The 24,915-nt window shown below is 42.0% G+C and overlaps 1 long non-coding RNA gene and 1 pseudogene across 2 annotated transcripts in view; one reads left to right on the forward strand and one right to left on the reverse strand.

Annotated features, from left to right (window-relative positions):
• LOC145656170 (uncharacterized) overlaps positions 1–24,915 on the reverse strand; it is a 541,800-nt gene that overhangs the window by 175,426 nt on the left and 341,459 nt on the right. The window lies entirely within an intron of this gene.
• On the forward strand, positions 4,635–5,397 carry LOC145656177 (inosine-5'-monophosphate dehydrogenase 1a-like; annotated as a pseudogene).

Genomic DNA, 24,915 nt, shown 5'->3' on the forward strand with positions numbered 1-24,915 from the left:
TGTGATAAAAATGAAAAATAATATTGAACAAGCTGGTATGCATGCACACATGTGCACACACAAGCAGACCTTTCTTAACCTCTTCTCTTGCCAACCCCAGTTTACCTGTTTCTTACAGTTTATGGAAATTACTGTTTCTCCTTTCAATGTGCCTGTTATTTTTTTTAAATGTTGCTTCTGAGGAACTCACACAAATTTCCCCCAATCAGATATGCTGAGCAGAGGTGGTGTTTGTCCTATTCAGCAGCTTCTTCCTGCTTACTTAGAAGCTTTTGCTCCTATAAGCTTCTTCTGGGCTTTGTGGGCTTTCAATCAGGGACTCTGCTGGGTCACTGGTGTATATGTGCATGTGTGATGTGGGCCCTGTGCGTGTGTGTGTGTGTGTGTGTGTGTGTATGTGTGGGTGTGGAGCCCAGAGAAGGGAGCTGCTCTTGGAGAGGACCTTCTCCAGTGGGTACTGGGCAAAAGCGCTAATCCCCTTCATTGTGAAGTAGAGCCTCCACAGAGGGTCATAGCAATACAGGCCTGACACAGAGCATGGGCTTCTATGTCATACACATGTCCACATATTCACCTTCAAGCTCACTGAGAGAGGCTTTCCTGCCTTCGCAAACAGTAGTCTCATTCATTATGAGAGAATACTTCTACTGAGAGTGCCTTAACTCTAGAACACTATATATTCAAATAAAAGACACATTTGTTACATATGTTTAATGTTCATAGGAATCATTATTTGTGACTTAATATTTTAATTTCAAAGAGCTGGACAAAGACTTTGAGTTCCTCTGAACAGTACATGGAGATCAGATTACATCTCAGTAAGATGCATGATGAGATCTTGTACTGCAGCTTGTGTTTATTGTAGTTTTCTATGGAATGACCATGATATTTGCACTAAATAGATGCCAGTCAGTTCAGTCAGCAATATATATTGCTAAAAAGATTCCCCTGTGTTCTAACAGGCAAAACCTCTATGTCTTGGTTGGATGTAATCATGGAATGTGTTGGATGTAATCATTGAATTAGAACTGAAATTTAATTAATTATTAAGATGCACAAAATATGGTTGTTTTTGATTGTGTAATGTTTTCCTTTTCCACATATGTCTTTTAGCACTTTAGTTCTGTTTAGTGGTTTATATTTTAGTGAAAACAGGTGCTTACATATTCCGCAGAAAGCAAAAAATAAAAACAACTAAACAACTACCAAATAATAAAGATGTCAAGTTGAACATGGAAAGTCTTGTTTTGTTTATTCATTTGTTGTTGTGGTTTCTCTTTATGCCGTTCTGTTGATTTGTATCCACTTCATGGCAAGTTGAAAATGATTTGATTCTATGAGACATTTGGAGGAAGTGCGAGTACAGAAAAAAAGCGTGTAACTTAAATGTGACGTTCTTTAATAGGCTGTATCACTTTTTTTTCTGTGAGTCTGTGAGGACCTCACAAAGCATGGCTTGTGGCAAGTGGGTTAGTACAAGGGTAAATATGGGATAGGAGTGTCAGACGAGAGGCTGATGCCTCTTGCCATGAAGCAGACCCTCCAGCAGATCAGAGTGCTCCTGGACTGGGAGTGGTCTGATCTCCTTCTTTGATCCTCTCAACAACAGATACGTGCACACTTTCAGACAAACATTCACCAAGCAAGTCTATCCATACTTCTATAATGTTTGTCCTGCTAAAACTATGAGGGTGTTACCAGAATAGGCTGCAACCACTAAGAACATTATGCTAGTGTAATGAAAAAAATTGTAATTATGGATGGCCTTTTCCCACTTGGCCAAAGTTTTTGCTTTTGGCTCAGTTTTCCATTGCTCTGAGGTTGTCTGCTTGAAGGATTCAAACCTAGTTTAAAGGTAATCAGACTTTCTTTTGTTTCCTGTGATCATATACCTTCAATCATTTAATGTGATAATGCTATTTCTATTTAGGAGTTGTTTTCCTTGTGCACGCAGATGCATGCAATTGAGAAACCATTGTTTAGTGAAAAGAATCAAATTTGTTGGCAACTTCCTGGATTTTCATTTATTTGCAATTTTCCTCAGAACTGTTGTGAGAATACACACTCCCTGATAAGCAAATATAAAAGGTTTATTGTAGATATTTCCTGTCCACTAGACACCTCCAATGTTTGCTGTCTAGCAAATGTCAGCTGGGTTTACTAGTTTCTTGGAAAACCCATATTATGTGCATCACTTTCATGGTAACCTTTATAATCTCTGGACCTTTAGCTTCACTGTTGATTTTCTCAAATACCCCAATATGGTCTTATGTAGCATTAATGCATGCTTTAAAATCTTCTAAGCCAAGTGAAAAGCACTCAGGTGTTTACTCTTAAGTGCTGGTCATACTGTTGTTTTACTGTGATGTTTTCAGTGTTGTGTAATTACTGAATAGGGCTTAAATAAAACCATTGTCAGTGTAAGAAGGCTAAACAGCAGTACTCATCTACCGAAAAAACAAGATGTGAGTTAAGATGATTCTATTTCCCTTTTCATGTACACTGAAAAACATCAGAACAAATGCTAGGATATATTTTGTCTACAAACACATTTCTATTTATGGTCTTTCTTATCTTTTATAGCATCAAGGGTTCTTTGGAATTTCAGCAGAAAATGGAAGAGAGGAAGCTGTGTGTGAGTGAATGCTTGTGTGTAATGTCGTTTTCTATGTTGAGTGTAGCTCTATGATGTACCCTGGAGATCTGAAGTTTGAGAAGAGGACCATGTCTGCTCAGTTGGAGGGGGGTGTTCATGGCCTGCACTCGTAAGTCTTCTTCCTCTCAGCTCACTAAACTCCTACTACCGAATCCATCATGCTCAGAGGCTCTTTTAGGGAACACTCCACCAACTGTCAAGCAGTGCCACAAAAGCACTCAGGGACTGGAAAATAACCTGTGTGTGTCTGTTCACACAGTTTGCAGGCACAGTGTTATGAATAATAATACACAGTAATAGACCCCTGCTGATCTCCACTGAAATCTGAATGAACATGAAGCTGACAATTGATTTATGAATAATTAATTCAGATAAATTGTGGGTTTCTAATAGATAACAGGGTCATGACATAATGAGTAATGCCTCTATAGATTTCTATAGACAGAATTGGAGATCATGACCTCTCTTGTTCTGCTTTTCAAGTAGGGCAGTGCAAAGAGCTTTCTTTGATGATGTTATCAAAGATGTGAAGATGTATCCCTAGGCACTATCTAGCTGAGAAGAGGTCTCTGTCTATTTCTGCCCACTAGGCCGCCATCTTTAATCTCTGTAATGGAGGCTTTATCTGCACTAGATCCCACACTAGAGGACACTCTCAACTGTGGCCTTATGATTGTCGTACTGCTGGGATGCTCTCTCTCTCACACACGGATGTTCGCATACGCTGCTCTATTTTGTTTACAGTTAGGCTTCCTTTGGCTGCCTCTCTGTCTCCCGTGTCCTCTCAAGCAGTGGTGGGACATTAATGCCACTTTAATGGATAGGCTGTGACATGACGCATGCTTAAGAACATTAACACGACATCATTGGACAACATACTCTTAGGTAGATTAACTTATTCCATACTCCAGAATATGCGCTCAACTCTGCAAATCAAGCAGGTATGTTCAATTCATGCTACTGGGACATGAAGTTTGAAGTTGAAATTGACCTCACATGTATGCACACAAAGTGTCCAAGCTTCTGCTAGTCGCAGGTGGCTATGGGAGCAATCATCAGTCATGTCTCCTCGTTCTGTCAGCATGGGTGTGTGGAACTCCCCACGGTCATTTGGTATATGATGCACTAACTGATATGAGAATGTGAGAGTGTAGCATGTATGTCTCAGTGAACTAATTGGTATATATTTTTTTATTTGGCTTGTTTTTCTTTGTTTGTTTGTTCTGTGGTCTTTGATTCAGTGATTTTCTGATCCTGCCTGGCTTCATTGACTTTACCTCAGATGAAGTGGTGAGTTCTTTTGCAAAATGCACCAAAACAGCTCAGCAGGTTTCCTGACATGCCCCATAAGGGCTTACCAGTGTGTGTGTTTCAGTAAATACAGCACATCTAGTAATGATTTAGTGAAGGGGGCGGGATCTTCCTAATTAATTAGGGAGCTGGCGGTCTCCTCTACCTTCAGTGAGATGGAGGAGCTGAGTCAGTTGCCATGTAGTGCGAACACGACTACAACAGAGGGTGGAGTGTGGCATAGTGTAAGAGAGGGATGAAGGAGTACAAATAAGATGTGCAAAATAGGTGGTGTTGGCATCCCAGGTGCATAGGGTGTGTTGTCACAGGCAGAGAGGCTGAGGGGGGTGGGTGTGTGTGTGTGTATGACAGTGTGAGGGAGGAGCGAACCAAAATTCCCATGTGTAATGGATATGGGATAGTATATATTGTGGTATTTAAATTTGGTGTTACATTTTGTGTGTGTGTGCTGGAATGTGGGAGAGAACGTAGGATGTTTTTGTCTGTCTTACCACAGGGAGGTTAAACTGATGCCCTGCTTATAAAAACAGCAATATTTGTGCTTTGAATGAGCACATTCAAGTCACTTGAAGTCAAATTAATAATGGGACAGAGATGTGTGCATATGTGAAAGCTGTCCAAAGTAACACCCCAAACTGTTCTTATCTTTGTGCAATGCATAGTCTGTATGAAAATACAAGCATGAACATAAACAAAGATAATTGTTCTGTAGAAGATTGGTTCCTTTCTGTTACCATTTGCGTCTGTCATTCAGGATCTGACCTCTGCTCTGACCCGGAAGATAACCCTGAAGACGCCGCTTATTTCCTCTCCCATGGATACTGTGACTGAATCCTCCATGGCCATCGCTATGGCTGTGAGTATCCCCCACACACTCAAAACCATGAAGTCCTGTTGCTTTTCCATTTAGCTTTCTGTGATTTTGTATTACAGCTCATGGGCGGTATTGGGATCATCCATCACAATTGCACCCCAGAGTTCCAAGCAAATGAAGTCCGGAAAGTTAAGGTGTCAAACTTTCAGTGAATTGTCTTAATAGGAATATAATGAACAACACGTTGAACATGCAGATTTACACACAAGCTCCCCTGAGGCCTCTCATCAGCAGAGCAATATATGGTGTCATGGCAGAAATTCGAGCAGGGCTTCATCGCGGATCCGGTGGTGATGAGTCCATAGCACACGGTCGGAGATGTGTTTGAGGCCAAGGTGCGACACGGCTTCTCTGGAATCCCTGTCACCGAAACCGGCAAGATGGGCAGCAAGCTTGTGGGAATCTTGACGTCACGAGACATTGACTTCCTCTCAGAGAAGGACTATGACCGGCTGTTGGAGGAGGTTTCTGATTCATCTTTGATTGTACATACAATATACAAAAGGTTTTTAAAAACACAAATGAATCACATATGACATACAATGCTTAAAAATATAGGTGGAATAGAACTATCATGAAATTGTGATATTTCTGTGTCAGTGTGTGAAAGAGGGTAATATATATATATATATATATATATATATATATATATATATATATATATATATAAAAATAAAAAATGTGTATATATATAAGTGTGTGTGTGTGTGTGCGTGTGTGTGTGTGTGTGTGTGTGTGTGTGTGTGTGTGTGTGTGTGTGTATAAAATCACATTCTTTAAACTCACATCTTTTTGTGATTTATTTGTGATATTTGCCAGGCAATGACAAAGAGGGAAGATTTAGTGGTTGCACCAGCAGGTGTTACACTCAAAGAGGCCAATGACATCCTGCAGTGCAGCAAAAAAAGGTCTGATTCTTCATCTTTTCAGCTTGAGAAGTGAAACTGCTTCTAAAGGACTTTGAAAGGTTATTTTCACTTCTCCACTTCTTCTCTGAGTAACGGGTCGGTTGTGGGGACGCTTGTTGATTGCAGGTAAACTGCCCATTGTGAACGACAGTGATGAGCTGGTGGCTATAATTGCTCGCACTGATCTGAAGAAGAACAGAGACTATCCTCTGGCCTCTAAAGACTCCCGCAAACAGCTGCTGTGTGGCGCTGCCATCGTTACCCGTGAGGATGACAAGTACCGGCTGGACCTGCTCGTGCAGGCAGGAGTGGACGTGGTGGTGCTGGTAGGTCTTAAGGTCCTAAAGGGAGTGGGATTAGGCTCCATCCTGAGTATGGTGCCTGAATCAAATGACAAACTATTTTTGCTATGAGGCTGTGTAACACAGGACTGTGATTGGACATAGTGAATTTGGTCTGAAGGCTGTGTCTATTGTTTTAGGACTCATCTCAGGGAAACTCGGTGTTTCAGATCAGCATGATTAACTACATTAAACAGAAGTATCCTGAGCTCCAGGTGGTGGGGGGGAATGGTGAGTCACAGTTCTCACATTTGCTTGTTCTGTAAACTGAGAGGGTTGAGGTAGGTAAGAATTGATGGTGTTTGGTTCTTTTCATTTGTTGCTCTGTTCACTTTCATCCTTCTTCTCTCTCGCTCTGTCTCTGTGTATGTCTGTGTAGTAGTGACAGCTGGTCAGACCAAGAATTTGATTGATGATGGTGTGGATGCTCTTAGAGTGTGGATGGGTTATGTTTGATAAGACATCGTATACCAGAAAATTGTTTAAAAGATGGTAATAGCTAAACCACCAGACATAATAGTGATGGATAAACAGCAGAAAAGAGCCATAGTGACGGATGTAGCAATCCCAAGAGATAGCAACATCAGCAACAAGGAACATGAGACGCTAAAAGAAGAGGAAACACTGGCTCTGGTAGCAATCAGAGCACCAGGGTTTTAGGGACGATGACCATCAAACTGGGAGAGTGGCTCCAGCAGATCCCAGGAACAACATCCGAGATCCTCATCCAGAAGAGTGCAGTCGATGGAACACTTGGGATACTATGCAGGCAAATGTATATATTGTAAATTCCTGTTATTTTTTATCAACATTCTTAGAACATAATTACTGTTCTAAGTTTACAACATCTGGTCGAGGTTTTCGTTTATTCAAGATGCATCCTGTAGTGCTTTTTCACATTTTTGCACTATTTCTTAATTTTGAATCAAATGTTTCAAAAATAATACAATCCCCAAGGAAATGAAAACGAGAATTAAATCAAACGTATTGTTTCAGAAAGATTACTACTCATTCACACACCAGGACGCTACATCTTCTGGAGTATTATGCTCACGTTTCTAAACTTTTAAACATTATAATGTATTTCAGTTATGGAAATCAGTTAAACACTATAGGAAGGCCTACAACAGGAATGTACTACAAATACCTTCCTACTCCAGCACCCCTAATCGTCCACTCCCAATGGTGGGATATCCCTGAATAACAGTTGAATGCTATCTTTGCCTATATTTGCCTCTGTCTGTCTTTCAGGAGACTACAATATGAGAGTTACACACTAACATAAAAGAACGAATAATGAATTAAGTAAATGCTGCACTGGCTAACATCTACTTTCTTCCCTGTTTTATTACCTGTATTATTATTTATAATATTTGTGAGCTGAAAACATGATATCCACCAAAAACATGATTGACTGACTCATGAACAATGTCAACAAATCTACACGCACACACACACACACACACACACACACACACAGCAGGTGGGTTTTCTGTGGTGGCAGGTGGGTCCCAGTGGGCTCATACTGGCCCTGCCCACATGTCGCCTCCTGCAGGTGTCAACCGTAGCCACTGTGCTCCATGTGCCCTTTCTCCTCTGCCACTGCTGGGAGAGGGCTCTGCCCACCCTCCTGACACGCTCCGCTACGCCTCCTGCATACCCCCTTTGTGCTTCAGACAGAGGCCAAAACCACTGGCTTTGCTGGTTCCAGGAACAGCCTGAGATTGTCCGGGAGAGTGGAAGAATGGTATACCTTGCAAGGTATGATGGTCTTCATTGAAATGGGGGTTAAAAACATTTCAAGTCAGTGTTTTGTGCACTGACATCCCTCTTGCTACCGAAGGCCACCCGAGTGTTTCTTGTGTTTGTAAGTGTGAGGCAAAGGAGTGTGAAAGTGTTTGTGTGGATCAAGATGTAAATGCATGAAATGAAAAGTACTGAGGCTATGTTTATTGTCACATATTTTATATCTAGAATGTTGGCCTACCTCCAAGTGAATTTGCACAAAGACCAAACATTTGTGTGGGGTGTTTGTTTGTGCATGTGAATATAGATGTGTGTAGTTCAATGGTGTATACATGTGTACATGTGAGTATGGATGTGTAAGTGTGAAAGATGTGTGTGTGTGTGTGTGTGTGTGTGTGTGTGTGTGTGTGTGTGTGTGTGAATTATATATTTGTTGGGGGCACATTCATATACTGCCACACTGCTATTCTCTCTGCTAGTTTCTGTTTTTCAATTGGCGGAGTGGATTAGGGCCTGTCAGAGAGACTCTGAGAGATCTGGTGAGCCCTGATTGTGATTCTTTTTGTTTCTTTCTCTCTCTCTCTCTCTCTCTCTCTTTGTGTGTGTGTGTTTGTGTGTGTGTCTCTTGTCAACACAGTGTGAATAATTTTTATTTTAATTGGTTCGTTGTCATGACATTATCTCTCAACTCTCTCAACCGTCTAAATCACACGCGCACACACACAAACAGTTGACACCCCCCATCCTATAGTCCACATTCATTCATGAGAAACAGAAAAATTGAATTTGAAATGTATTGGATTGAATAACAAAGATCCTTTTCTTTAGAACCATGCACAGCATGGACATGACAATGTTGTGCTAAATGGTGTGATCAAACCCTATCATCATCCTTCCCAGCAAAGCCCTGATCTACTCCTTCTGTAGTGAGCTAAACGCTATTAATAAACTCCCAAACTCCTCCAGTGCTCTCTCACCATTCTGAGCAGAGCCTGTGCCAGGCCTGCAATTTTATCAACTACATCACAGCTCTGTTTTCTCTCTTCCAAATGTGTAGAGAAAACACACACACACACACACGCGCGCGCGCGCTCTGTATTCTGACAGTCCCTGCAATGCTCCACTGTAATCCTCTTAGCCTGTAAGCGCTGGGCTCTCCCTGCAAACACACCCTAAACCCAACACAGCATGGGACTATGTGGAAGACCACTTGCACAAACATCGACCGCACAGCTCCTTTTGCCTTTGCTTGCTATAGTTTCAACTGCTCGATGCACTGAAATGCCAAATACAGAGGCTAAAGCTCGAACACATGCGCCATGAACCAGCTGCACCCATTCCGAGGTAAATCAAATACACAGTTGCCAATGTTTAAAAAAGCTTTTTGAGCTTTTTACATTTTATTGATTTATTTTTTTTAAAGAACATGAGGACTTTTTCATTTTTATTTTTTCAGAATGCTAAATAGTAGTAGTCCCAGTAATTTTGTAGTTCCAGTAGTATCGTCATTCAGGTCTCCTTTATCAGGTTTTGGATGGATTGGTAGAAGTTCATATTGACTGGTTATAAACATAGTTCTGATGTAGTCAAGCACAGCGTCTGTCTCTTTGGCCAGTTGGTAATCATAGCCTTTTTATGTGCTCGGGAAACCTTTCTGCATACTACCGATTTCTTTAGCTGGTCCTCCTTGGGAAGTGTGTGGTCCCTTTGAGCAGTACAAAGCTTCCCCAGCCATGGCTCTCCCCATGCGCTGCTGCTTAGTTTTCTTCCCCACTACTTTGTCCCATAACGTCTTCAGGTTCTTTCTTTCACACTTTGGGTTTTGGTTTTCACTCTCTAGAGCCTCTCTTTCACTCTTCAGGTGTTGTCTTTCACTCTCAAGATTCTCTCTTTCACCCTTCAGGTGTTGTCTTTCTCTCTCCAGAGCCTCTCTTTCACTCTTCAGGTGTTGTCTTTCACGCTCTAGATCCTCTCTTTCACTCTTCAGGTGTTGTCTTTCACTCTCAAGATTCTCTCTTTCACCCTTCAGGTGTTGTCTTTCTCTCTCTAGAGCCTCTCTTTCACTCTTCAGGTGTTGTCTTTCACGCTCTAGATCCTCTCTTTCACTCTTCAGGTGTTGTCTTTCACTCTCAAGATTCTCTCTTTCACCCTTCAGGTGTTGTCTTTCACTCTCTACATCCTCTCTTTCACTCTTCAGGTGCCATCTTTCACTCTGTTCATTTTTTGTCTCCTTCTGCTTCTCCTCCAACTCCTTCCCACTACATTCCTCCTCAAATTTTCCAATTTTAACACAGTGTCGTTTTCTAATTTCCTTCGTATCTACTCTGTCAGGTAGTTCTTGTTGCAATCTACTCATTGCTTTTTGTGTGTTCCTGTCCAACAAAATCTTCGTTTTCTTCTTCTTCGAAGATCTTCTGTGAGAGCAGCAGAACTGCATTTTGCTGCTGCAACCTCCCATTTCTGTCAACAGACTGACCAATTTTACCTTTGTCAAGCAGATTATAAGAATAGCTATTATGACAATGGTCAGTGATATTATGACATCACAGTTTTGGTTTTGTTGACAATTCCATTGTCATCACACAGAATAGAATAGAATAGAATAAACTATTGTGGGCTTGCTTTGTTTTCACTTTAGCCTTAATTAGATTAATTAGATTCATATGTTTGCTTTAGATTTGCCTTTTTACATTTTATTTATACCATGAAAAACAATACAGAAATAATTAAAGAAGTCAAAGCCTTTGTCACAGTCTCTCCAGACATGCCTTTCTCTGGTTGTCAAAAAGACAAAAGAGATGACTGTGGACTACAGAAGGATGCAAATGCCTCACACCCTAATACATACAGTGAAGAGTGAGAACATACACTCTCTTAAAATCACAAACAATCTCTCATGGTCCCTGAGCACTTTTTCCTTAGTGAAGAAAGCTCTGCTTCCTGAGGAGACTGAAGAAGGACAGCATGTCCGTCATCCTGATCTGGTCTGCAACAGCATCATAGAGAGTGTCCCGACCTGCGCCATCGCTGTCTGGTACTGGCACTGCTCCCCCTGCTCTTTTGGATTGTTTAGTTGAATTTAGCAGTGTGCTCTCAAATTTTCTGTGCCTGTTTTCTGGGATTCTGAAATTCAGGCAATGTTTTTGTTGTTCTTCTGCAACACTATTAAAACTCTGAACTCCTCAAACTATTTTACTTCTCTAAGTAAATCTGTCACACATTTGTCTAGTACAGAATTATTAGATTTCTTTCTTTGACCATAAGCAAGATACACACATTTACTTTGCACATTTACATATTTCTTTGTCTGTTTCTCTCTATCGCTCTCCTTTTCTCAGAGAGTTGGATAAGAGATTAAGGACACTTCCTGAGGCAGAGAATGATTGGTCAGTAGTACATTAGAATGGCCCTACATACATTTCATCATTCCATATCTTTTCAGTGGTTATCAAAACCATTTATACACTTTTGCAGTTAAACAATGTTAAGATATTGATTAGTGTTTCAGTCAAATTAGTCTAACTCTGAAAGTATGTGTTTACCTTCCATATGAGATGTTATTTAAGACTACACACACATCAGATTTTGCAATGAAAAGATGCACACATGCATACATGATAAAACAAACAAAGGCAAATAGTCAGTGTACACACACACACACACACACGTTTTAGGCTCCTTTTGTCATTCAGTTTTGAAAGAAGGAGATGGAGGGCATGTCAGTATGTAGCAGTAGCCATAGTATTGGAACAGATGGGTCAGCATGGTAAGGGCAGACAGAACGTTGGTCAGGGTGTATCACTGGTCTCCATTGCATCTCAGTGATTCAAAATTCAGAACTAAAATATTAGAAAAAACACTCTCAAAGCATAGAGGGCCAAGTCAGTAGTTGCACTAATATCAGAATTTGTATCAAGATATTTTTAAGTGAGAAATTTTTAAGCGAGAAATAAGTTTAGCCCTCATTAAAAATGTTGTAATTTCAACTCTTTGACACTCTTGGAAAAATAAATGTAATATTTTGTTCAAAATATTATTTATTTGGGGAAAAAAGTGATCTGCAGGCACTGCGGATTCTTGCCCTGCTAGAGATGATTAAGAAAAGAGGTTAAATTGATTAGGACTTCTAACCTGCAGTAATAAACAGTATAAATTGATATGAAATGAAATAGGCAGATGCTGACTGTATATGAATTGTATGGGGCAGCAGTGTCTCACAAAGACTGGAGCACAGCAATGATGTCATCATGTCATGGGTGTGAAAAGAAGGCCTCTAGGAAATAGGCTTCGTCAAGGGGCATGGGGGCTGGGGCCAAAAGACAGAGCGCAGGAGACTAATGAATGAAGATGGAGAACCCCTCTGTTCGCTACTGTAATATACACACTGAGAGGTAGAGGAGCAAGGACTCTTCATCAGGCCCTCAGCCAGCCTGGCACTAGCTCATCAACAGATGTCTCCCTCTCTGAGAGAGAGAGAGAGAGAGAGAGAGAGAGAGAGAGAGAGAGAGAGGGAGGGTCTTATTGAATTATATGCTTTGTTGTCATCTGTGTAGCATTACTACAGATTCTTTATAACTCAGTATCTGCAATGTTTGGTTTAGAATCACAGATGAGGATGTGTTTAATGTGACGTGGTTGGTTTACGTCTCACAAATGTCAATTGTCTTCATTAATGTTCCATCTGAAATATTAGGTTCAGGAAGAAGCTAAGGGTTTTGACCTCAGCATAGACTTCACTGGTGCTGACATCATCACCAGCTAAGTGACCTGTTCCTCTCATCCTGGTGTGTGTCTGTCTGTGTGTGTGTGTGTGTGTGTGTGTGTGTGTGTGTGTGTGTGTGTGTCTGTGTGTGTGTGTGTGTGCGTGCGTGTGCGTGTGTGTGTCCAGCTGTGATCGGCCCTTACTCATACACATTTCACTTGGCTGACACACAGTGAAAAAAGTGCATTTACAGTCCTCTGTGGTCTCATTGCCAGCCCAGATTTCCAAAACTTATTATATATTTTACATATGTAGTAGTCATTATATATTATTTGAAACTACAATTTTGAACAGTGTTTCAGTGTTGTGTAATTACTGAATAGGGCTTAAATAAAACCATTGTCATTGTAAGAAGGCTCAACAGCAGTACTCATCTACTCATCTACCACACATTTCACTGCGTGTTGTACTGTGTATGACTATGTATGTGACAAATAAACCAAACTTGAAACTTGAAAAAACAAGATGTGGGTTAAGATGAATCTACTTCCCTTTTCATGTACACTGAAAAACATCAGTTTTTCAAATGCTAGGATATATTTTGTCTACAAACACATTTCTATTTATGGTCTTTCTTATCTTTTATAGCTTCAAGGGTTCTTTGGAAGGTCAGCAGAAAATGGAAGAGAGGAAGCTGTGTGTGAGTGAATGCTTGTGTGTAATGTCATTTTCTATGTTGAGTGTAGCTCTATGATGTACTCTGGAGAGCTGAAGTTTGAGAAGAGGACCATGTCTGCTCAGGTGGAGGGGGGTGTTCATGGCCTGCACTCGTAAGTCTTCGTCCTCTCTGCTCACTAAACTCCTACTACCGAATCCATCATGCTCAGTGGCTCTTTTAGGGAACACTCCACCAACTGTCAAGCAGTGCCACAAAAGCACTCAAGGACTGGAAAATAACCTGTGTGTGTCTGTTCTCACAGTTTGCAGGCACAGTGTTATGAATAATAATACACAGCAATAGACCCCTGCTGATCTCCACTGAAATCTGAATGGACATGAAACTGACAATTTATTTATGAATAATTAATTCAGATAAATTGTGGGTTTCTAATAGATAACAGGGTCATGACATAATGAGTAATGCCTCTATAGATTTCTATTCATGTCTTCAAGTAATTCATGTACATACATTGAATTGAAAGAAAACTGGCTTTGGCATGACTGGACAGAGCATTGTAATGTAAACGTCAGTACTATGCACATTTTGCAGTGTGGACTTTTATAAACTCATCAGCTCTGTGCAGATATAGACTGTAGAGCTCTATATTGAATTGTGGATGAGCATATTAAAACCACAAGGCGGAGCTTCGAGAGAGAGAGAGAGAGAGAGAGAGAGAGAGAGAGAGAGAGAGAGAGAGAGAGAGAGAGAGAAGATGAAACAGAGCTGTTTAATGTTCAACAAATGGAAAGAAGAAGAAAATTATGAAAATCAGTAGAACTATTAGCAAAGTTGAAACTAGTTAATATTTAGTGACAGCGGAGTGGCTCTAGATCCCTGTGGCAGGGACTACGGACGATCACGGACTACAGGAGCCCACCCTCCGGACTGATGAGTGCGGATGAGTCTCTGGCGAACGAGCTGAATACATTCTTCGCTCGCTTCGAGGCTACATCTAGCAGCGCTAATGCTAACGGCGCTAATGCTAGCAGCGCTAATGCTAACGGCGCTAGTGCTAACAGCACTAATGCTAGCAGCGCTAGTGCTAATGGCACTATCGGCGCAGCCAATGGCACATGCGCGGGGCGCACCATAGAACAGCGCCCTCTCATCGTCACGGAGAGTGACGTGAGAAGAGTGTTTAAAAGGGTGAATACCAGGAAGGCGATGGGAGCAGACGGTATCTGCGGGAGGGTCCTCAAAGCCTGCGCAGATCAGCTAGCCCCGGTATTCACCGACATCTTCAATCTCTCCCTGACGCTCGGTATCGTCCCGTCCAGCTTCAAGCGATCCACCATCGTCCCCGTCCCGAAGAAACCTCGACCCTCCGACCTCAATGACTACCGACCTGTCGCCCTCACATCAGTCGTGATGAAGTGCTTTAAAAAGCTAGTCGGAGACTTCATCACATCTTCACTGCCAGCCTCCATGGACCCACTGCAGTTTGCATACCGCCACAACCGCTCCACTGACGATGCAATTGCACATCTGCTCCACACTACACTGACTCACCTGGACGAAGGGAGGGGAAATTATGTTAAAATGCTATTTGTCGACTACAGTTCAGCATTTAAGACTATCATCCCCTCCCTACTCACTACTAAGTTGGGGGATCTAGGACTGCATACATCCCTGTGCGACTGGATCTCCAACTTCCTAACAGACAGACCACAATCAGTACGGGTGGGCAACTGCGCCTCATCCACCCTCACCCTCAGCACTGGAGCTCCTCAGGGTTGTGTCCTAAGCCCCCTGCTCTACTCACTGTACACCTACGACTGCACAGCCACTTCCAGCTCCACCATCATTGTCAAGTTTGCTGACGACACCGTTGTCATGGGTCTGATCTCGGACAACGACGAGAGGGCCTACCTGGATTAAACACCTGGAAAACTGGCGCCAGGAAAATTATCTCCTCCTAAACGTCAGTAAGACAAAGGAGCTGATCGTGGATTGCAGCAAGAAGCAGGAGCGGCACTACCAACCTGTGAGGATCAGTGGAACCACGGTGGAGAGAGTAGATAGTTTCAGGTACCTTGGTGTTCACATCTCGCAGGACCTGTCCTTCAGACTGCCCTCCAAGGTACTGCGGAACTTCTATACCTGCACTATCGAGAGCATCCTCACGGGGAACATCACAGTCTGGTTTGGGAATAGCACCAAGCAGGACAGACAAGCACTCCAAAGGGTAGTGCGTTCAGCAGAGCGCATCACTCACACGGAACTTCCTGACCTGCAGACCATCTACTACAAGCGGTGCCAGACCAAGGCCAGGAGGATTGTGAAGGACCCCACCCATCCCAACAATAGACTCTTCTCTCTGTTGAGGTCAGGGAGGCGCTTTCGCTCCCTGAAGACCAAGACAGAGAGGCTGAAGAGCAGCTTCTTCCCACAGGCCATTCGGGCCCTGAATCAGGGAAACTGATAAACTGTGGGGACCACCACCACAATGTAACATAACTGTATATCTGTATATATATATTTATATTCAATGACCTTGTTACACAACAACTGTAGATATGTTATTATACGAAATGGATCTGTACATTCTGTAGATTGTGTACATATATACACAACCATATACATTGTACATTGTGTATATAATCATAATATACATATATTGTACATACATTGTTAATATATTTTGTACATACATAGAATATATATATTTATCTTTGCATATATATATTTCACATATAGAGAATGTCTATATTTCTCTATGCACCCCTGTTTTCTTTTCCTCAGTTTGGACAGAGCACTCTCCACCATTTCACTGCGAGTTATGCTGTGTATGACTATGTATGTGACGAATAAACCAAACTTGAACTTGAACTTGAACAGTACTTGTGGTAGCCTTTTTAACTAAGTGTACTTAAAATCAGACATTAGCACACTAAAACATTAAAGCATTAAGATAAAAGATAAATCCTTTATGCAAATGCAGTTGTTTCTTAAAGATTGTTTCTTTTAGAAATATAAGTTCTTATCACACCTGTATTAGAATATGAGCCCAGGAGAGTAACCCTAGAACACTAGGAACATTTATTTTACAATTTCCTTGCAAAATCACAAGCCTGATGTGAATATTAAAATAAGAACAACAAATAGATACACCTGTTATCATTTTATTATCCATCTTCACATAATATAGGGAAGGTGCTTATGTGCTCATTTCTCCTTTGTTAAAAAAGCACTGACATTTTGCTGCATCAAACATTTGTGTGCCATGCATTTAGTGTGTAGCATAACAACAAACAAATTCTGCAAACTCCTACTTTATGAGCATTAAAGGCGGTTGGGCAGAGTGTTGAGTGAAGCTTCAGAGCTTGACTGTAACCTTGTTATATTTCAATGGCAATGAGGGCAGTACAGGTAGTGACTAAGAGGCTTTCCTTCCCAATCCCTCTGAATGTTGTCTCTGACAACATTCCAGACAGCACTTTAGAGAAAACAGTAGTCCAATGGCAGCAGACAGGCCTTTTTAGGGATCACCACTTACAGAGTCTTACCAAGACACCCAGTAGCTTTATTTTGTTTGGGACGAAGCCTCTATCAGAGCCGTATTTCATTCTACCTGATTCAGCTGCTGCTTGTATGATGCATGTTGGATGAATCTCTTACTCTGCTCCTCAGCTAAGAGAAAGCTCTCCATCTCGATCTGAGGAACAAACTTGGATTGTGTGCGTGGCTCCAGCACAACCACTGGTGAATGCGCACGCAGTGTCCCAGGAGCCGCTCTGTGGTGCAGGTGGAGAGGGGAGGTGGGCGGAGGCCCGGGGCGTCAGCTCACGCAGGGTTGTAGAGGAGGATTGGAGTACTGGACATCGCTTACATGGAGGGCCATGTCTATGAGCACTTTGCCAATGGCAAGCACGACAGCTACCAGATCGACTACCGCCTCATTGTGGGCGACACAGAGCCAGCCAGATTGCAGCTGTCGCCTCGCGACCCTGAGCACCAGGGGCCATTTGGCCACAACACATCTCATGGGCATGAGACTGCAGCTCAGCGCTACAGCGCCACGCGCATCCAGGCTGGCTACGAACCAGAGAGGTGAGACTCCTACGGTTTCAAAGGAGTGCTGATCAGCAAAATTAACCATGTTTGCATCACTAGGTTAACGTTAGTGTCACTAAACAAGTTCATTAGGAGTGGACTTTATTTTTCTTTTGGATTGTGTACTTTTAAACTGTTGCACAGACTGGGTTGGGTTCTCAGTGATGTGCAATTTTAGCCCAATTCCATATTGTTGGTCTCAGAAGAACACATTCCTTTCGGGGATTATCATCACATAAAATAGACCTATACATTTACAGTCTCTACAGAGAAATACAGTCATGTCATAGTATAATAAAATGTCCTAATGTGTAAATAGTGATGTTTACTCATTTATAATGTCCAGCACTACTCAAATATAACTGCTTGCCTTCTTTGCCCATCATATTAACATTCCCATGTCATCAGAGTAAAAAGGACCATAAATCTGATTAAGAATTATATTATCAAGACCGATATAATCTGTGTTGTAGAACAGATATGAAAACATTTTGCCATAGCAATGCTCAAAAGCATCACATTCCATTTGTTTTACAGACCCATATCTCTGTACATTTCAATTTACAGAATGGACTAAATTAACTTCCAGGTGTTTAAAGCTCAGTTGGGGGCTGTGTCAGATCCTTTGTGAATAACATAATAAAGTTGAGTATTGGGCAGCCTGACCACGGCTTCAAAACGATTGTGTGGATTTGCTACATCACCAGTCCTCCTTTTATAAGCAAGATGATTATTTCAACCCAAGTCAAAAACATTTTTGTCTCATCCAAACGTAAATTTCACACGTCAGACCTGAACTGGGCTGGCCAGCTAATAGCGTGGACAGTAAAACAAAGGCGCATCGCCCGTCTGTTCTCTCTCACTTCACATCCAAATCCAACTGAAACGCACTATCAGTATTTCAGTTCCATGCCGGAGCTGAGAGACGTGAGCGCCCTTAAAATGTCCCGTCGTCATCCACCACGTTGAGAGGATGAGAGTTTTCTCAAACTGAGCAGGTCGAGTCTTTAAAATGTGTAAACTCCAACTGTGATTCTGGGTGATTTAGCTAAGGGCTAGACTTTCGCTTGACTTTGAGAGATGCCACAGAGGCTAGTCTGTAACGGTCGCAGATGAAGACCAGCTGTGTTCCTTGACGTCGTTTTTTGTTGTCTGAAGTACGCGACGCTATCGTCTTGTGAGTAACCCGAGAAGCGGGATTTTCATTCACATTCACTAAGAATAAAGCATCATTGTTCAGTCTTGGAAGTATATCACACTAAATCCGTGTGTACTACTTGAGTACGATAATGACGGTTGTTGTTTGCATGCTGCGAATGCGAGACATCGGCTCTCCCGAATAAAAGGATAGCACGTCGAAATGGAGAAAGGGCAAAGCGTAACGAATAGAAATAGCTTTAGCATCCTCGGCCAACACCCACTGGATAAATATTTCGATCCGCGGATCAGTAAAACGCTTACGTTTTAACTCTGTTTACATGAGAGCACAGACAGAATAGCCTTTCTTTAGCGTACATCTACTTCTGATGTGACTTGTATTTGCTAGGTTGTTAGTATAATGTATTTTTAGTATCAGTTTTTCTTTGTTTGTTTGTTCTGTGGTCTTTGATTCAGTGATTTTCTGATCCTGCCTGGCTTCATTGACTTTACCTCAGATGAAGTGGTGAGTACTTTTGCAAAATGCACCAAAACAGCTCAGCAGGTATCCTGACATGCCCCATAAGGGCTTACCAGTGTGTGTGTTTCAGTAAATACAGCACATCTAGTAATGATTTAGTGGAGGGGGCGGGATCTTCCTAATTAATTAGTGAGCTGGCGGTCTCCTCTACCTTCAGTGAGATGGAGGAGCTGAGTCAGTTGCCATGTAGTGTGAACACGACTACAACAGAGGGTGGAGTGTGGCATAGTGTAAGAGAGGGATGAAGGAGTGCAAATAAGATGTGCAAAATTGGTGGTGTTGGCATCCCAGGTGCATAGGGTGTGTTGTCACAGGCAGAGAGGCTGAGGGGTGTGTGGGTGTGGGTGTGTGTGTGTATGACAGTGTGAGGGAGGCACGAACCAAAATTCCCATGTGTAATGGATATGGGATAGTATATATTGTGGTATTTATATTTGGTGTTACATTTTGTGTGTGTGTGTGCTAGAATGTGGGAGAGAACGTAGGATGTTTTTGTCTGTCTTACCACAGGGAGATTAAACTGATGCCCTGCTTATAAAAACAGCAATATTTGTGCTTTGAATGAGCACATCCAAGTCACTTGAAGTCAAATTAATAATGGGATAGAGATGTGTGCATATGTGAAAGCTGTCCAAAGTAACACCCCAAACTGTTCTTATCTTTGTGCAATGCATAGTCTGTATGAAAATACAAGCATGAACATAAACAAAGATAATTGTTCTGTAGAACATTGGTTCCTTTCTGTTACCATTTGCGTCTGTCATTCAGGATCTGACCTCTGCTCTGACCCGGAAGATAACCCTGAAGATGCCGCTTATTTCCTCCCCCATGGGTACTGTGACTGAATCCTCCATGGCCATCGCTATGGCCGTGAGTATCCCCCACACACTCAAAACCATGAAGTCCTGTTGCTTTTCCATTTAGCTTTCTGTGATTTTGTATTACAGCTCATGGGCGGTATTGGGATCATCCATCACAATTGCACCCCAGAGTTCCAAGCAAATGAAGTCCGGAAAGTTAAGGTGTCAAACTTTCAGTGAATTGTCTTAATAGGAATATAATGAACAACACGTTGAACATGCAGATTTACACACAAGCTTCCCTGAGGCCTCTCATCAGCAGAGCAATATATGGTGTCATGGCAGAAATTCGAGCAGGGCTTCATCACGGATCCGGTGGTGATGAGTCCACAGCACACGGTCGGAGATGTGTTTGAGGCCAAGGTGCGACACGGCTTCTCTGGAATCCCTGTCACCGAAACCGGCAAGATGGGCAGCAAGCTTGTGGGAATCGTGACGTCACGAGACATTGACTTCCTCTCAGAGAAGGACTATGACCGGCTGTTGGAGGAGGTTTGTGATTCATCTTTGATTGTACATACAATATACAAAAGGTTTTTAAAAACACAAATGAATCACATATGACATACAATGCTTAAAAATATAGGTGGAATAGAACTATCATGAAATTGTGATATTTCTGTGTCAGTGTGTGAAAGAGGGCAATATATATATATATATATATATATATATATATATATATATATATATATATATATATATATATATATATATATAAAAAAATGTGTATATATATAAGTGTGTGTGTGTGTGTGTGTGTGTGTGTGTGTGTGTGTATAAAATCACATTCTTTAAACTCACATCTTTTTGTGATTTATTTGTGATATTTGCCAGGCAATGACAAAGAGGGAAGATTTAGTGGTTGCACCAGCAGGTGTTACACTCAAAGAGGCCAATGACATCCTGCAGTGCAGCAAAAAAAGGTCTGATTCTTCATCTTTTCAGCTTGAGAAGTGAAACTGCTTCTAAAGGACTTTGAAAGGTTATTTTCACTTCTCCACTTCTTCTCTGAGTAACGGGTCGGTCGTGGGGACGCTTGTTGATTGCAGGTAAACTGCCCATTGTGAACGACAGTGATGAGCTGGTGGCTATAATTGCTCGCACTGATCTGAAGAAGAACAGAGACTACCCTCTGGCCTCTAAAGACTCCCGCAAACAGCTGCTGTGTGGCGCTGCCATCGTTACCCGTGAGGATGACAAGTACCGGCTGGACCTGCTCGTGCAGGCAGGAGTGGACGTGGTGGTGCTGGTAGGTCTTAATGTCCTAAAGGGAGTGGGATTAGTCTCCATCCTGAGTATGGTGCCTGAATCAAATGACAAACTATTTTTGCTATGAGGCTGTGTAACACAGGACTGTGATTGGACATAGTGAATTTGGTCTGAAGGCTGTGTCTATTGTTTTAGGACTCATCTCAGGGAAACTCGGTGTTTCAGATCAGCATGATTAACTACATTAAACAGAAGTATCCTGAGCTCCAGGTGGTGGGGGGGAATGGTGAGTCACAGTTCTCACATTTGCTTGTTCTGTAAACTGAGAGGGTTGAGGTAGGTAAGAATTGATGGTGTTTGGTTCTTTTCATTTGTTGCTGTGTTCACTTTCATCCTTCTCTCTCGCTCTGTCTCTGTGTATGTCTGTGTAGTAGTGACAGCTGCTCAGACGAAGAATTTGATTGATGATGGTGTGGATGCTCTTAGAGTGTGGATGGGTTATCTTTGATAAGACATCGTATACCAGAAAATTGTTTAAAAGATGGTAATAGCTAAACCACCAGACATAATAGTGATGGATAAACAGCAGAAAAGAGTCATAGTGACGGATGTAGCAATCGCAAGAGATAGAAACATCAGCAACAAGGAACATGAGACGCTAAAAGAAGAGGAAACACTGGCTCTGGTAGCAATCAGGGCACCAGGGGTTTAGGGACGATGACCATCAAACTGGGAGAGTGGCTCCAGCAGATCCCAGGAACAACATCCGAGATCCTCATCCAGAAGAGTGCAGTCGATGGAACACTTGGGATACTATGCAGGCAAATGTATATATTGTAAATTCCTGTTCTTTTTTATCAACATTCTTAGAACATAATTACTGTTCTAAGTTTACAACATCTGGTCGAGGTTTTCGTTTATTCAAGATGCATCCTGTAGTGCCTTTTCACATTTTTGCACTATTTCTTTATTTTGAGTCAAATGTTTCAAATAAAATAATACAATCCACAAGGAAATGAAAACGAGAATTAAATCAAACTTATTGTTTCAGAAAGATTACTACTCATTCACACACCAGGACGCTACATCTTCTGGAGTATTATGCTCACGTTTCTAAACTTTTAAACATTATAATGTATTTCAGTTATGGAAATCAGTTAAACACTATAGGAAGGCCTACAACAGGAATGTACTACAAATACCTTCCTACTCCAGCACCCCTAATCGTCCACTCCCAATGGTGGGATATCCCTGAATAACAGTTGAATGCTATCTTTGCCTATATTTGCCTCTGTCTTTCAGGAGACTACAATATGAGAGTTACACACTAACATAAAAGATGAATAATGAATTAAGTAAATGCTGCACCGGCTAACATCTACTTTCTTCCCTGTTTTATTACCTGTATTATTATTTATAATATTTGTGAGCTGAAAACATGATATCCACCAAAAACATGATTCACTGACTCATGAACAATGTCAACAAATCTACACACACACACACACACAGCAGGTGAGTTTTCTGTGGTGGCAGATGGGTCCAAGTGGGCTCATTCTGGCCCTGCCCACATGTCGCCTCCTGCAGGTGCCAACCGTAGCCACTGTGCTCCATGTGCCCTTTCTCCTCTGCCACTGCTGGGAGAGGGCTCTGCCCACCCTCCTGACATGCTCCGCTACGCCTCCTGCATACCCCCTTTGTGCTTCAGACAGAGGCCAAAACCACTGGCTTTGCTGGTTCCAGGAACAGCCTGAGGTTGTCCAGGAGAGTGAAAGAATGCTATACCTTGCAAGGTATGATGGTCTTCATTGAAATGGGGGTTAAAAACATTTCAAGCCAGTGTTTTGTGCACTGACATCCCTCCTGCTACCGAAGGCCACCCGAGTGTTTCTTGTGTTTGTGAGTGTGAGGCAAAGGAGTGTGAAAGTGTTTGTGTGGATCAAGATGTAAATGCATGAAATGAAACGTACTGAGGCTATGTTTATTGTCACATATTTTATATCTAGAATGTTGGCCTACCTCCAAGTGAATTTGCACAAAGACCAAACATTTGTGTGGGGTGTTTGTTTGTGCATGTGAATATAGATGTGTGTAGTTCAATGGTGTATACATGTGTACATGTGAGTATGGATGTGTAAGTGTGAAAGATGTGTGTGTGTGTGTGTGTGAATTATATATTTGTTGGGGGCACATTCATATACTGCCACACTGCTATTCTCTCTGCTACTTTCTGTTTTTCAATTGGCGGAGTGGATTAGGGCCTGTCAGAGAGACTCTGAGAGATCTGGTGAGCCCTGATTGTGATTCTTTTTGTTTCTCTCTCTCTCTCTTTGTGTGTGTGTGTTTGTGTGTGTGTCTCTTGTCAACACAGTGTGAATAATTTTGATTTTAATTGGTTCGTTGTCATGAAATTATCTCTCAACTCTCTCAACCGTCTAAATCACACGCGCACACACACAAACAGTTGACACCCCCCATCCTATAGTCCACATTCATTCATGAGAAACAGAAAAATTGAATTTGAAATGTATTGGATTGAATAACAAAGATCCTTTTCTTTAGAACCATGCACAGCATGGACATGACAATGTTGTGCTAAATGGTGTGATCAAACCCTATCATCATCCTTCCCAGCAAAGCCCTGATCTACTCCTTCTGTAGTGAGCTAAACGCTATTAATAAACTCCCAAACTCCTCCAGTGCTCTCTCACCATTCTGAGCAGAGCCTGTGCCAGGCCTGCAATTTTATCAACTACATCACAGCTCTGTTTTCTCTCTTCCAAATGTGTAGAGAAAACACACACACACACACACGCGCGCGCGCGCTCTGTATTCTGACAGTCCCTGCAATGCTCCACTGTAATCCTCTTAGCCTGTAAGCGCTGGGCTCTCCCTGCAAACACACCCTAAACCCAGCACAGCATGGGACTATGTGGAAGACCACTTGCACAAACATCGACCGCACAGCTCCTTTTGCCTTTGCTTGCTATAGTTTCAACTGCTCGATGCACTGAAATGCCAAATACAGAGGCTAAAGCTCGAACACATGCGCCATGAACCAGCTGCACCCATTCCGAGGTAAATCAAATACACAGTTGCCAATGTTTAAAAAAGCTTTTTGAGCTTTTTACATTTTATTGATTTATTTTTTTTAAAGAACATGAGGACTTTTTCATTTTTATTTTTTCAGAATGTTAAATAGTAGTAGTCCCAGTAATTTTGTAGTTCCAGTAGTATCGTCATTCAGGTCTCCTTTATCAGGTTTTGGATGGATTGGTAGAAGTTCATATTGACTGGTTATAAACATAGTTCTGATGTAGTCAAGCACAGCGTCTGTCTCTTTGGCCAGTTGGTAATCATAGCCTTTTTATGTGCTCGGGAAACCTTTCTGCATACTACCGATTTCTTTAGCTGGTCCTCCTTGGGAAGTGTGTGGTCCCTTTGAGCAGTACAAAGCTTCCAAAGCCATGGCTCTCCCCATGCGCTGCTGCTTAGTTTTCTTCCCCACTACTTTGTCCCATAACGTCTTCAGGTTCTTTCTTTCACACTTTGGGTTTTGGTTTTCACTCTCTAGAGCCTCTCTTTCACTCTTCAGGTGTTGTCTTTCACTCTCAAGATTCTCTCTTTCACCCTTCAGGTGTTGTCTTTCTCTCTCCAGAGCCTCTCTTTCACTCTTCAGGTGTTGTCTTTCACGCTCTAGATCCTCTCTTTCACTCTTCAGGTGTTGTCTTTCACTCTCAAGATTCTCTCTTTCACCCTTCAGGTGTTGTCTTTCTCTCTCTAGAGCCTCTCTTTCACTCTTCAGGTGTTGTCTTTCACGCTCTAGATCCTCTCTTTCACTCTTCAGGTGTTGTCT

The sequence above is a fragment of the Electrophorus electricus genome, unplaced genomic scaffold (genome assembly GCF_041902795.1).
Source record: "Electrophorus electricus isolate QZ-2024a unplaced genomic scaffold, ASM4190279v1 Scaffold53, whole genome shotgun sequence".
Taxonomy (NCBI): Eukaryota; Metazoa; Chordata; class Actinopteri; order Gymnotiformes; family Gymnotidae; genus Electrophorus; species Electrophorus electricus.